General features: G+C 40.9%; 1 protein-coding gene across 1 annotated transcript in view; it reads right to left on the bottom strand.

Moving 5' to 3' along the window:
* Window positions 1–13,665, bottom strand: part of LOC311088383 (uncharacterized protein) — a 190,751-nt gene that overhangs the window by 139,257 nt on the left and 37,829 nt on the right. The window lies entirely within an intron of this gene.

Here is a 13,665-nt window from a genome sequence, read left to right as displayed (position 1 = left end):
ATATGAATCGCGAATACAAAGAAAGATTACACTGGAAATATTGTTACAATTATAAATGTTGTTGTAATTGTATAACCTTAAAAAAAAATATATATATATATACTGTATATATATATATATATATATATATATATATATATATATATAAGGATAGATGTAAACAAAATCTTAAAAGGTCATTATAAGCCTTATCTTTAAATAATTTTATTATGCTTTATTAGTGACACATTTGGGAAGAGAATATATTCCAAATCTGAAAATACAGTATGAGAACAATTAACTGCACAATTACTAGAAATGTTTACCTTGGATATTGTACAATTTGCAAGCAAAATTTGTGGAAAAAACAACAAACCAGTTATATATTGTCCTTGCATTCTTGTGGCTCATTCACACACCTGAATGAAAGGCTCATTACCTATGCAGCCTCATTATGCGGCCCCATTGACTCCTTAGGTGTGAATCACGCCCACCCGCATATGGCCTTTCCAAACAAAAAGTGTTTTACAAGATTTAAATCAATGTATTGTGTTATGTGAATGATTAGGCAGGATGATTTTCACATAATTTTGAAGAAAAAATACTAGGCAATGACATCCATTAGTCAAAAGTCTTATTTACATATATTTAGAATGTGTTTTATGGCCTTATTTCAGAAACTTTAGTTTTTTGTTTTTTAAAAAACCATGCATAAACATTATTCTATCAAAAATACAAACATGTACATGCAAGTTGTTCACATATTATGGTAGCCCTGTTTGTGCTAAATAGAGTGAATTTACACCTTTGCCATTAATATGTTTATAAGCAACTGAAAAAAGCACAAATGTCAGGGCATGTCAGAACATCTCAAGGACCCCAAAAACCCCTCAGACTCCAGAGGGTTAAACAACGTGTGTGTGTGTGATTTTGGTTGGGTGACAGTTGTAGGTTACAGTTTGACAAGAGTTTACAGTTTGACAAAAGCACAATGTTGTGTTTTACACACATATAAGTAGGCTAAACACTTTGCAGTTTTAATGATGTCCTGTATGAACAAAATGGAGTATGTTTTTATGTTTCCACTGTTCGATCGCGCCTGCGCCTCTCTCTCTGACACACACACACATTCCAGCATTGCAATCTTGACATCGCAGCCTGTTCATTATGCTGCGTTCACACCAAAAGCGAATAGAGCGTCAAATTCGCGCGTATCGCGTCTAGTTCGACGCTTGAACATTTTGAATCCATTCGCGCGTCCAAAGCGAATAGGATGCGCGTATAAAGCGAGTGTTTGAAGCTAAATAGCACCAAACTATAACGTTTACACTGTGAACTGTAAATCTTTGTCTGGAGCTGAAGCTTATCGACCTTCTCAACAATAAAATTATTAATATAACCCTCCAATGCATAGTTAAGGCCCCTTTGGTGACTTCGAGATGATATATAATCTTTCTGTCTCCAAAAATCATCAATTGCCTCCTGTGAAATGTCTCCTACTGTGACAGCTGCCATATCGCCTGTTACCGAATGTTGACTGTTTGTCCGAGTGAGTGGAGGGGGCGTGGCTTAGCCATAGGTCAATTAGAATACAGGCGCAGGGAAAAATAAATGTAGAAATACAAAAATAAATAAATGTAGAAATGTGGAAATACAGAAATAAATAAATGTAGAAATGTGGAAATACAGAAATAAATAAATGTAGAAATAAATACATACATATATAAATAAATAAATAAATAAATATAGAAATGCATAAATAAATAAATAAATAAATGCATGTAAAAATACATAAATAGCCATTTATATTACCAAAATGTATTTATTTTCACTATTATTTCTGCAATTATTTATTTATTTCTACTTTTATTTATTTATTTATTTATTTTTCCTCCTGTCATTTTTAGTCCTTCATACAAAACTACATACTTGCTACGATTTCCGGGTTGAACGTCATGTTTCCTGGAAACGGCGTGCACCGGTGTGCAACGGGGTTTGAGATACATTTTCTCTTGTTTGGTGGGTGTGTCAGAACTGCAGTCCAATCAGCAGCAACATGTATATAAAGCACGTGGTATTAAAGTGAACTCGCACAATGGGTTCAAGGAAAGTAATTTACAAATGTGTTCGATGCAGCTCGGTATACGCAACAACTGAGGATATTAGAAGACATGTTTGTCGTAAGTTTAATTGTAAAAATATAGGATATCAACATAATGATGATGTAGTTGTTTATATTTTTAGCTTCATTGCAAGTGTATGACATTTGGTATAGAAATAAACAATGGTAATTAAGTGCTTTTCCTAAAAATGAGAAAGAAAATACAGGGTATTAAAACAGTATGAACTACAAGTAAAGTCAGTATGTGAGGCTAAATAGATGCGTTTTAGTCTGAATTAGGTAAGATGTGTGCTTCCATTTCAGTTTCAGCAATCCCTTCACTCGATTGGGATGTTCTCTTTTGTTCTGGGCGGCAAGTGCAGTAACTGTAACATCGGGAATATTTTGTAATATTAAACACATATTTATACCGACTTCATCAGGCTCCGAAAATTATTCACAAAGAACACAAAGAATGGCCTTCTCAGCTGCCATAGTTGCAACTCTTGCGTCATCAGAACAGTGTGTTCAACGCATCACCGTTTCTGTTTAAAAAAAAACGTTATGCAACGTTTTGTCGGGGCTGAACGCAGCCCAGGTGTCTACAATAATCAAACAATCATCACTCAATTAATTAACTAATTATCTCAATTCCCATATCACTGAGTGGTGTTCATTTAACACCGGGGATTTGCTGTGAGGTTTCCAAACAATGCCTTTGAATATACTTTAATCTAGCCTGGCAAGCCAGACCAACATCAAGATGTTGGGTCTAGCAACTCTCCATAGACACGGCTCAATCCGAGGGGCGGGATAAACGGCTGTCTTTCACATTCCCTCTGCACGCAATAGGACAGCGCTTCAACCAACCAGTATGAGGCGCCGTCTAGGGCTTAAATCAAACTTCATTCACGCACACATATATGAAACGCTTACATAACCATATACTAAGTAATCACACATACATGTATACTGCTGAATGCTCAAACTACTCTACACACACGAGACGCGCGGAACTCTCCGCGCACATACTCATCTGAGACACGAACACACACACACACACAAACTCAGATGAGTATGTGCGCGGAGAGTTCCGCGCATCTCGTGTGTTATGTTAGTACTACTTAGTATATGTGTATGCAAGCGTTTCATATATGTGTGCGTGAATGAAGTTTGATGTAAGCCCTAGATGGCGCCTCATAAAACCAGACTGTTCTTGTGGCACTAGTGTGAATAAGTCATTAAAAACGAAAGTGAGAGATTAGCATACATTTATATTCAGAGTAATCTATTCAGACTAAATGTTTGTGCCTGTTTAAAGCCTGTCTTAGACTCCTGTTTGGTTACTTTAATAAGGGATCTGCAAGAAGGGTATTGATTTATGTGTATACAGCGGTGTAAATTATCCAAACCGCTAGGGGGAGCTCTCGCTAAGATCTGCTCCAGAACGCGTAATATAGCAGTTAATGAAGAGACGAGCAGATAGCTAACACACAGAATTGAGACGCTCCACTTGTGATTGACATTGAATCTGATATCTGTCTTGCAGGTAAGATTAACTCAGTTTATTATAGATAAAAGGGGTTCATGAACCGTTATCTTTAGTATTTTGTTGTGTGAAGTAAGTTTTGAGCACAAAAACTGTATTGTCATTACTCGTGAATAGAACATGATTAGAAACAACAGTAATGAAAGTTTGTATGTGAAACGCGAGTCTGTATTGTGCACCGATATGAAAATACATTATTCACAGCGATGTTTATTTAGTTATTGTGTGATTTTGATGGCTAAATTTATAGTTTAAGTGACGCGGGTTCAGTAACGCACGTGGAGTTCGCGGGTGTCCGCCATTTCGTGCAATAGTATGCCGCGGCGGCAGAGTTAATAAACTCAGACGACGTGATTCGCTCAGTAATGATATAAAAGAGTTATAAAAGGTGACATAAGAGAACATTACAGTGTTATTTGTTATTTAGAGTAAACAAGTCATGCTGGAAAATAGAATGCATGTATTCTGAAAAGTGTTTAACAAACAAAGTGAATTGTATGGGTTCAAATTAAGTTTAACATGGTCTATTTTTGATTTGATGGTGCAAGATATGTGTTCAAGTGCTTAATATGTAAACTGTATTTGCAAGTGAATTATTTCATTAGTTTGTTTAACAGCCATGGTATAGATAATGATAAAATGGGTAATGAGAGAATGTAATATTGAATGAGAACGCGTAATATAGCAGTTAATGAAGAGACGAGCAGATAGCTAACACACAGAATTGAGACGCTCCACTTGTGATTGACATTGAATCTGATATCTGTCTTGCAGGTTTGCATGCAATATTTCCTTTATTAAATGTGTTGCACCAGAAACGACGCCTGCTCCTTTCTACATGTGCAACATATTTTGGCGAGCCAGCCAGGAGAGGTACGCAGTGTGACGAAGACGACCTCTTCATACAGAGACGAATTTAGTCATGGAGAACAGCCAATTCCTTCACGACCAAGTGAGTGCCGGACTCTGGCAGCTAGATGAGGACCATCTGCAAGAGGTTTGTCGTTACCTAAAATGTAATGTGTCCCCAGGAAAGCCCAGACGGTTGCTCATTAAGGCAGTCGAAAATAATTTGGAGGAATTTCAGGAGAATGAGAGTGAAACTGAGGTCATACAGTGTTTCAAAGATTTACTCTCGTTCATGATTGAAGTGAAACAAGGTGCCATTGATGTGGAGGTGATGGGAGAGAAACCAACTCAAGTAAGAGGGCTGGAAGAGAGGTACCTTAGCCACTCACAACGAGATGAAGGAGGTTACGGTAAGGCTGAAAAGATGATAGACAGCCACAAGCCTTTTAAAAGTAACACAAGGTATAAGAAGAGGATTGAACCATCTCAGAAATTGACTGAAGTGACTCTAAGAAGAGAATTTAAGATCTGGGGACAGATAGGAGAAAGTGGACAGAAAGAAAAGTTGTCCTACCCCAGTCTAATTCGCCAAATGGAAGTGGGATTAGAGAAGGGCCACTCTGAGACTGAGATAGTAGAGGCAGTGGTTAGAGCTGTCACCCCAGGCTTGCCACTGAGAGATATGTTGGAGATTAAGCGTGGTTTTGCGCTCCAGTCGTTACACACCATCTTAAAGGGCCATTACAAAGTTGACAGTACAACTGCTTTGTACAACCAGCTCATAAATGTATCCCAAGAACCCAAAGAGTCAGTTCAGAACTTCATCTTCAGGGCAATTGAATTGAAAGAGAAACTGCTGTGGAAAGCTGAGGATGGCGATGATGACCGCTATAGCAGAGATATCATCCAGCGTAAATTTCTGCGTTCAATTGAAACCGGACTTACAAGTGACTCTCTGAAATTTCAGATACAGCCCTATCTCAGTAACATTAGAACAACGGATGAGGAGCTGATTGAAGCGGTGAATGAGGCTGCTAAGCTGGAAGGTGAACGACAAGAGAAACTGAAAAGGCTCCAGGCAGGTAAACCTCCCCGCATACATGAGTTCCATACCGACCCACGATCTGAGTACTCACCTGCCCTGTCTGTGCAGTCAGCAAAAGAGCCTGGTATGGCTATGGCAATCAGAACTGTAAAAGGAAGGGAATCTAAAGAATGCCAGAAGGTCAAGAATGAGGTTCCAGACACTCAAAAGCTTATCGAGGAGCTAAGAGCAGAAATGAGACAGATGATAACAGCCGCAATGGAAGCGAAGAATAAGACATCCGTACGGTACAGAGAAGAACGACAGCGAGGCTGTAAGAAATGTAGGGAAGAGCAAGTAGGAGAAAATTGTCAACACTGCTTCAAATGTGGACAAACAGGCCATTTCTCACGTGGATGCAGAGTACAGAGCTCACAGTCGGGAAACGACCAAGGACTGCTGAGACGGGGCCATCAGTAGTCCTCCCTGAAGTGTCCCATTCCTCGTCACCAACCCTTCCTGGGGGCCGCATACAAACTAATCAGCCATCTCAGTTTGCCAGGTCGAATGCCCATTCATCTAATTCAACCTCAGTAAAAGCCAATACCAATCTCTGTAGAGTAAAGTATCTCCCACCCCAACATGAATCACAGCTCATTAAACTGATTGGAAAGCGCTGCTTGGTCAACTGCCGCATGAATGGTCAGCCAATGGAGGCGTTGTGGGACACCGGTACGCAAGCAAGCATTGTTAATGATGCTTGGCGACGACAGCACCTCCCAGATACTGTTGTCCAGCCCCTGGAAGAATTGTTAGGAGAGGCGACCCTGACTGGTTTAGCAGCTAACAACACAGAAATTCCATTCATCGGATGGATGGAGGTTCATTTCCAACTGGATGGAGGTCCTTTCCCAACACCACTGTTAAAAGTACCCATGTTGGTGTCCAGTGATCTAACAGTAGCAGAGGACCCAATCATTGGGTACAACGTCATCGAAGAGGTTGTAAAAGGGATTGAAGACGCTCCTGGACGTGGAGAGAAAAAAACGCTACATACAATGAGTTCTGCATTCTCAATCACCCACAGCGAGGCATACACACTGATGAAATTAATCCGGAGTAAGGAGCGAGAGGTAACTGTGGGGGTGGTGAAAATTGGGAGAAAACATGTGTACTTGCCTGCAAATCAAGTTACCACTGTAATGGTCCGTGCTCACGTCGGGTCTCAATATCAGGGCCAAGAACTGCTCTTCTTACCCAGTGAGGCAAGCCCAGTTCAAGACCTAGAATTGAGTGAAGCAGTGGTGAAGATTCCTGTAAGACACATAAAGTATATACCCATATCAATTGTCAATGCAGCAAAGCATAATATCACCCTACAGAGAAACCAAATTTTGGGTCACTTACAACCCGTGAAAACAGTGTATCCTGTGGCAGTCCACCCCACTGGACCTGAGAATCCCCCAGAAGAGAGAGCCCAAACTTGTGAGTCAGCCCCTGAAAAGACCACTACTAATTCAATGGGCAAATCACCACCACCAATATGGGATCCCCCTGTGAATCTGGACCATCTCACAAAATCTCAGCAGGAAGCCGTGAGAAAAGTACTGAGAGAAGAGTGCCAAGCTTTCGCTTACGATGATGACGACATTGGTTGCATTCCATCATTAAAGATGCACATCACACTTCATGACACAAGGCCTGTGCAGAAAACGTATATGTCTGTCCCAAAGCCCCTGCATGATGAGGTCAAGGAGTACTTGCAAGACTTGTTAAATAAAGGTTGGGTGGCCCCCTCCAGGTCAGCATACTCATCTCCAGTAGTCTGCGTGAGGAAAAAAGACGGCAGTCTTCGGTTATGCTGCGATTACCGGGAGCTAAACCAGAAGTCAGTGCCCGATCGCCACCCAATCCCTAAAATACAAGACATGCTGGATGCACTAAGTGGAAGCACATGGTTTACTGTCTTGGACCAGGGGAAAGCATACCACCAGGGCTCCTTGGATGAGGAGAGCCAGCCGCTATCAGCATTTATAACCCCATGGGGGCTGTACCAATGGATACGCATTCCATTTGGGCTGAGTTCGGCACCAGCCGAGTTCCAAAGAAGTATGGAAAGCTGCTTGTTAGGCCTTCGGGACACAATATGTCAGCCCTACCTAGACGACAACTTGGTCCATAGCAGCAGTTTTGAAGATCATTTGGCTCATGTGCGGCTGGTGCTCCAGCGCTACAAAGAGCACGGTGTAAAGCTCACTCCGAAAAAATGTGAGCTCTTCAAACGCAAAGTGAGGTTCCTGGGGAAGATGGTGTCTGGTGAAGGTTATACGATGGACCCAGCGGAGATTGCTCCAGTGCAGGCCTTGAAGGAAAGGACACCATCCACAGTGGGTGACCTAAGGAAGATGTTAGGGTTCCTGTCTTATTACCGTTCTTATATTCCAAATTTTTCATGCATCGCCCAGCCGCTGTACCAGCTACTGACAGCAAGAGAAAAGGGTTCAAGTGAATCAGGAATGGTCTTGAGGAAGGGAAAAAACATCCGGCAGGGGAAAGGAAGTAATTTAACATCACGGACACCCATTGAGTGGACACAAACCCATCAGGCGACACTGAGCAACCTGATAGATCACCTCGCAAAACCTCCAGTCCTGGGTTTCCCAGATTTCACTCAACCCTTTGTGCTACACTGCGATGCATCCCAGGAAGGGTTGGGTGCAATATTGTATCAACGCCAGAATGGTAAGATGGTAGTAATGGCTTACGGGTCCAGAACACTAAGTGCTCCAGAGAAAAGGTATCACATGCATTCTGGCAAGCTGGAATTTCTGGCGTTAAAGTGGGCTGTTTGTGAGCGTTTCCGCCATTACTTGTACTATGCACCATCTTTTGTTGTCTACACGGATAACAATCCTTTGACCTATGTGCTCACCACTGCCAAACTGAATGCCACCGGGCACAAATGGGTTGCACAGCTTGCCGACTTCAACTTTTCCATAAAATACCGGCCGGGTAAACATAATGCTGATGCGGATGGTCTGTCACGCATGCCACTGGACATCGACAAGTTTATGGAGCAGTGCACAGAACAAATGCAACCAGAAGTCCTTCAAGCTACAGTGGAAGGAGTGGTAGTGGAGTGTGAAAACCCCTCACAAGGAGCAGGGTTGATTCATTTTAATGCCTTGAGTCTAGTGAGAGAGAGAGACCAAAGTGACCTGGGCCCAGCACTGTCCCCAGCCCAGATTCGAGAAGCTCAGCAGAATGACAGTATTATTGGGAAAGTCCTGAAGTTCAAGGAGAAAGATCAACGACCAAGTAGAGAGGCAGTAAAAGCGGAACATCCGGATGTGGCAATGCTTTTAAAACAATGGTTCAAACTCTGGGTGGGTGAAGATGGAATACTGTATAGGAAAACTAGGAAAAGAGAACAGTTGCTCCTGCCTGAGTCTTACCATTCCCTGATTCTAACTGAACTCCACCAAAAGATGGGTCATCTGGGTGCGGAGAGAACCCTCTGCCTCATTAGAGAGCGCTTTTACTGGCCAAGAATGCAGAGAGATGTGGAACACTTTGTCACCAAAGTATGTGAGTGTCTGAAAAAGAAAAAGCCAGTCAGACAAAGTCGAGCACCTTTAACTCCGATTCACACCACACATCCATTCGAAATGGTCTCAATTGACTTTCTTCATCTGGAGACCTGCAAGCAAGGTTTCGAGTACATTCTTGTGGTGATGGATCACTTTACTAGGTTTGCACAGGCATACGCAACCAAAGATAAATCTGCTAAGACTGTTGCAGAGAAAATTTTCAATGACTTTGCTTTGAAGTTTGACTTTCCCTGTAAAATCCATCATGACATGGGCAAAGAATTTGACAACAAACTGATGAAGAAACTGAAAGAACTTTGTGGAATCTGCGGATCACACACCACACCCTACCATCCACAAGGCAATGGACAGGTGGAGCGATTCAATCGCACTCTATTGTCCATGCTCCGTACACTTGCGGATGAGGAAAAAGTAGACTGGAAGAATTCTTTGGCCAAAGTGGTTCATGCATACAATTGCACAAGAAGTGAAGCAACAGGTTTCTCTCCGTACTACTTGTTGTATGGAAGATCCCCTCGCTTACCGATTGACATTCTTTTCAACCTGAAGACAGATGAAGAGCATGGCACTTACCAGGACTATGTGTCTCGTTGGAAGGAAAGGATGAGTGAGGCATACCAAATTGCATCAAAGACCGCTTCAAAAGCAGCAGCCCGTGGGAAAGCTTACTATGACCAGAAGGCTCAGGGGAGAGATCTTCAGCCTGGTGACCGGGTCCTGATCCGCAATCTAACTCCGAGGGGGGGTCCCGGGAAGATACGGTCATACTGGGAAGATCAGGTACATGTGGTAAAGGAAAGGAAACACGCTGAAAGTGCAGTATATGAGGTGAGACCTGAAAGAGAGAAGGGGAAAAGCCGTGTCATCCACAGAAATCTTCTCCTACCGTGTGACTTCCTGCCGCTGGAAAGGGAAAAATCAGATCAACTTCGTTCACAGAACGCTCGAAACACGCCTAAAGGGAATAAGATTGACAAAGACAAAAAGAGACCGTTTCCAGTAGATTCTGAGAGCGAGTCGGAGGAGGAATATGTTCTTACCGGTCGGTGGCAAGAGGAGGATCGCATGCCTCTTAACCCAAGAGCACCGCCTTTCAAGCCTCGAGATGAAACCCTTCAGAGTGAAGCGGATTTGCCCCTTCAGAGCGAAGCGGATTTGCCCCTTCAGAGCGAAGAGGATTTGCCCCTTCAGAGCGAAGAGGATTTGCCCCTTCAGAGCGAAGAGGATTTGCCCCTTCAAAATTGTTCCGTAGGAGGGGATTTGCCCCTTAACCTTGAGAAAAATGGACTCTGCTCAAGTCATGATGGGGACATTGACAGTGACAATGACGCAAATGACAGTGAGTCGGAGATGGACTCTCCAAAATCCCTGAGACTTTATCCAAAAAGACAGAGACAGAAATCAGTGGTGTTTACTTATGATACCTTAGGTCAACCTTCTTTGGTCCAAAGAGACTGCTCAGTAGAAGTAAAGCAGTTACCTGCCCCAAGCGGTCATTTCTGGAGACCTTGGAGCATAGTTGAGATTTGTTAAAGACTCTGGGTGAGAAACTGTTGAATATGCTTCAAGTTATTTTTGAAATGTCAAGAGACATTTAGTTTTGTGGGGGAGAGTGTGGCACTAGTGTGAATAAGTCATTAAAAACGAAAGTGAGAGATTAGCATACATTTATATTCAGAGTAATCTATTCAGACTAAATGTTTGTGCCTGTTTAAAGCCTGGCTTAGACTCCTGTTTGGTTACTTTAATAAGGGATCTGCAAGAAGGGTATTGATTTATGAGTATACAGCGGTGTAAATTATCCAAACCGCTAGGGGGAGCTCTCGCTAAGATCTGCTCCAGAACGCGTAATATAGCAGTTAATGAAGAGACGAGCAGATAGCTAACACACAGAATTGAGACGCTCCACTTGTGATTGACACTGAATCTGATATCTGTCTTGCAGGTAAGATTAACTCAGTTTATTACAGATAAAAGGGGTTCATGAACCGTTATCTTTAGTATTTTGTTGTGTGAAGTAAGTTTTGAGCACAAAAACTGTATTGTCATTACTCGTGAATAGAACATGATTAGAAACAACAGTAATGAAAGCTTGTATGTGAAACGCAAGTCTGTATTGTGCACCGATATGAAAATACATTATTCACAGCGATGTTTATTTAGTTATTGTGTGATTTTGATGGCTTAATTTATAGTTTAAGTCACATTACAGTGTTATTTGTTATTTAGAGTAAACAAGTCATGCTGGAAAATAGAATGCATGTATTCTGAAAAGTGTTTAACAAACAAAGTGAATTGTATGGGTTCAAATTAAGTTTAAAATGGTCTATTTTTGATTTGATGGTGCAAGATATGTGTTCAAGTGCTTAATATGTAAACTGTATTTGCAAGTGAATTATTTCATTAGTTTGTTTAACAGCCATGGTATAGATAATGCTAAAATGGGTAATGAGAGAATGTAATATTGAATGAGAACGCGTAATATAGCAGTTAATGAAGAGACGAGCAGATAGCTAACACACAGAATTGAGACGCTCCACTTGTGATTGACATTGAATCTGATATCTGTCTTGCAGGTTTGCATGCAATATTTCCTTTATTAAATGTGTTGCACCAGAAACGACGCCTGCTCCTTTCTACATGTGCAACATTCTCCAGCAGCAGCCGCCATTCTCTGTCGTCATTATGTTAAGCCCGCCCCGCCTACTCTATACACGATGTGATTGGCCTGACCCAATTTAGGTTTTTGCAGCTCGAAAGTCAATGGAGAGTTGCTAGACTGCCCTGGCTGCAAATACATTTTGCAGCCGCTAGGGTGCGTCTAGATTTCTAGGCTAACTTTAATCACAGCCGGGAGGATTTCGAGCAATTTCAGAGAGAATCCCACGACAAAAGGAGAACAACAGATTATATACTGTAGAATAAGTGTATTACAGTAGCCGCGTTTCCATTCCCCTTCAAATTGCACAAATTGGAATTGCGAATTGAAAATACGCCCAATGGAAACACGCAAATTTCGCAAAAACTCCCATATATCAAAAATAAATAAATTTATGCTCTCATGAGGTGGTTTTTCAGGCAGTTTGAAAAAGGAATATTCTGCAAAACTGCAATGGAAACAGTTTTTGCACATTTACAACAGGTCACCTGACGTAGATGATGCGGTGTATGGACAGAAGACGAGACAGAGTTCTTTATTAAACTCATAAAAGATTAAATAATTATGGGAATACTGGATTCTAAACCACTAATAAATGCCACAATCAAGACCTAAAAGCAGATATGAGGGAGAAACACCAGAAACTCCTCATATGTGCCGCTCCCAGTATAAGAATCTTTCCTTGCCATTAATGCTTGAATAACACGCATACGTCTCCTTCCATTAAAAATGATGGCTAGTGCGGCGGCTGGGATATATGTTGAAAAAAATAAGTTTCAGTCACATAACATCGGTTAATGGAAATGTTGTCATTTCGCAATCGTTTTTTATCGACATTTAGAAAACATCGCAGTTTTGTGCAAATCTGTAATGGAAATTCGGCTAGTGACATGATCCATTACATTAATTTTCTCTATTATGATTGGTTTTTCATATGTGTAATCTAATTCCTCTCCTCTGTTATACTTCCCTCTTTCTTAATCCTTCAGCTTGTTACACAAGTCATGAGTTTAAATATATCCACAAACCTAAACCGCTGTCTAGTTGTTTCCTCTTGTTATTACAACACTAACTTTGGCCCAAGTGTTGGCAACATTTAGTTTTCAAAAGTATATAAATGTTAAACCGGCAAGGTAAAGCAATGTTAGCTGTGATTATTTATTCCTTCACATGCTTTACCTTAGATCAGTTTTGGTTCCTTCTTCCTCGTCTGCTTGAATATCTTCATTCATCTTCATTTCTCTCTATTCTCTCATGTTTTGTTCACAAAAGTGTAGAGATTGTGAAGATGGACAAGAAATGATAGATGATGTTACATTAAAGATATGCATATTGAATAATATTTAGAAAATAGACTAAAGCCAGTTGAACTTGGTTGGTGAGTTTCAAATGTGTTTTTATCACTTCAGTTGTTTCTGTTTTTGTACCGTTTAATAAATCACTGGTTAAATTACTCAGAGAGGATTACCGTTCACTTATTCTCATACAGAAATAATTAAACTCTGATTTTACTGTGAGATCAAGCTTGAGTTCAGGTGTTGTGCTGAATTCTGTGACTCTAGTTGAACGCTGTATTGCTAATTCTAATCCCAATCCTAACCATAATCCTGCAGGGTTGCATTATGGTTCTGGTCACATAATTCGGCACAACTCTTATTTAAGTAAAACTCTCTCTCTCTCTTTAATTTAGTTGTTGATCCATATAAAACACTTTTTCCTTTTATCCAAGATATTTAGTGTTTGTAGTCAGGACTTGATTTGAAGAAAAAAGACAAAAAGCATCCCCTCTATAAACCTAGTTTACAATTTTTGGTTCCATGAATGTTAAGACACACATATCTCACATTACTGCTGTCCATTTGCCATATATATTTATCTTTATCAATAAAGATT

Source organism: Abramis brama, assembly GCF_963993115.1.
Source record: "Abramis brama genome assembly, chromosome: 8".
Classification (NCBI taxonomy): Eukaryota; Metazoa; Chordata; class Actinopteri; order Cypriniformes; family Leuciscidae; genus Abramis; species Abramis brama.
Note: the sequence above shows the minus strand (reverse complement) of the source record. Positions and strands in the feature narration are given on the sequence as shown.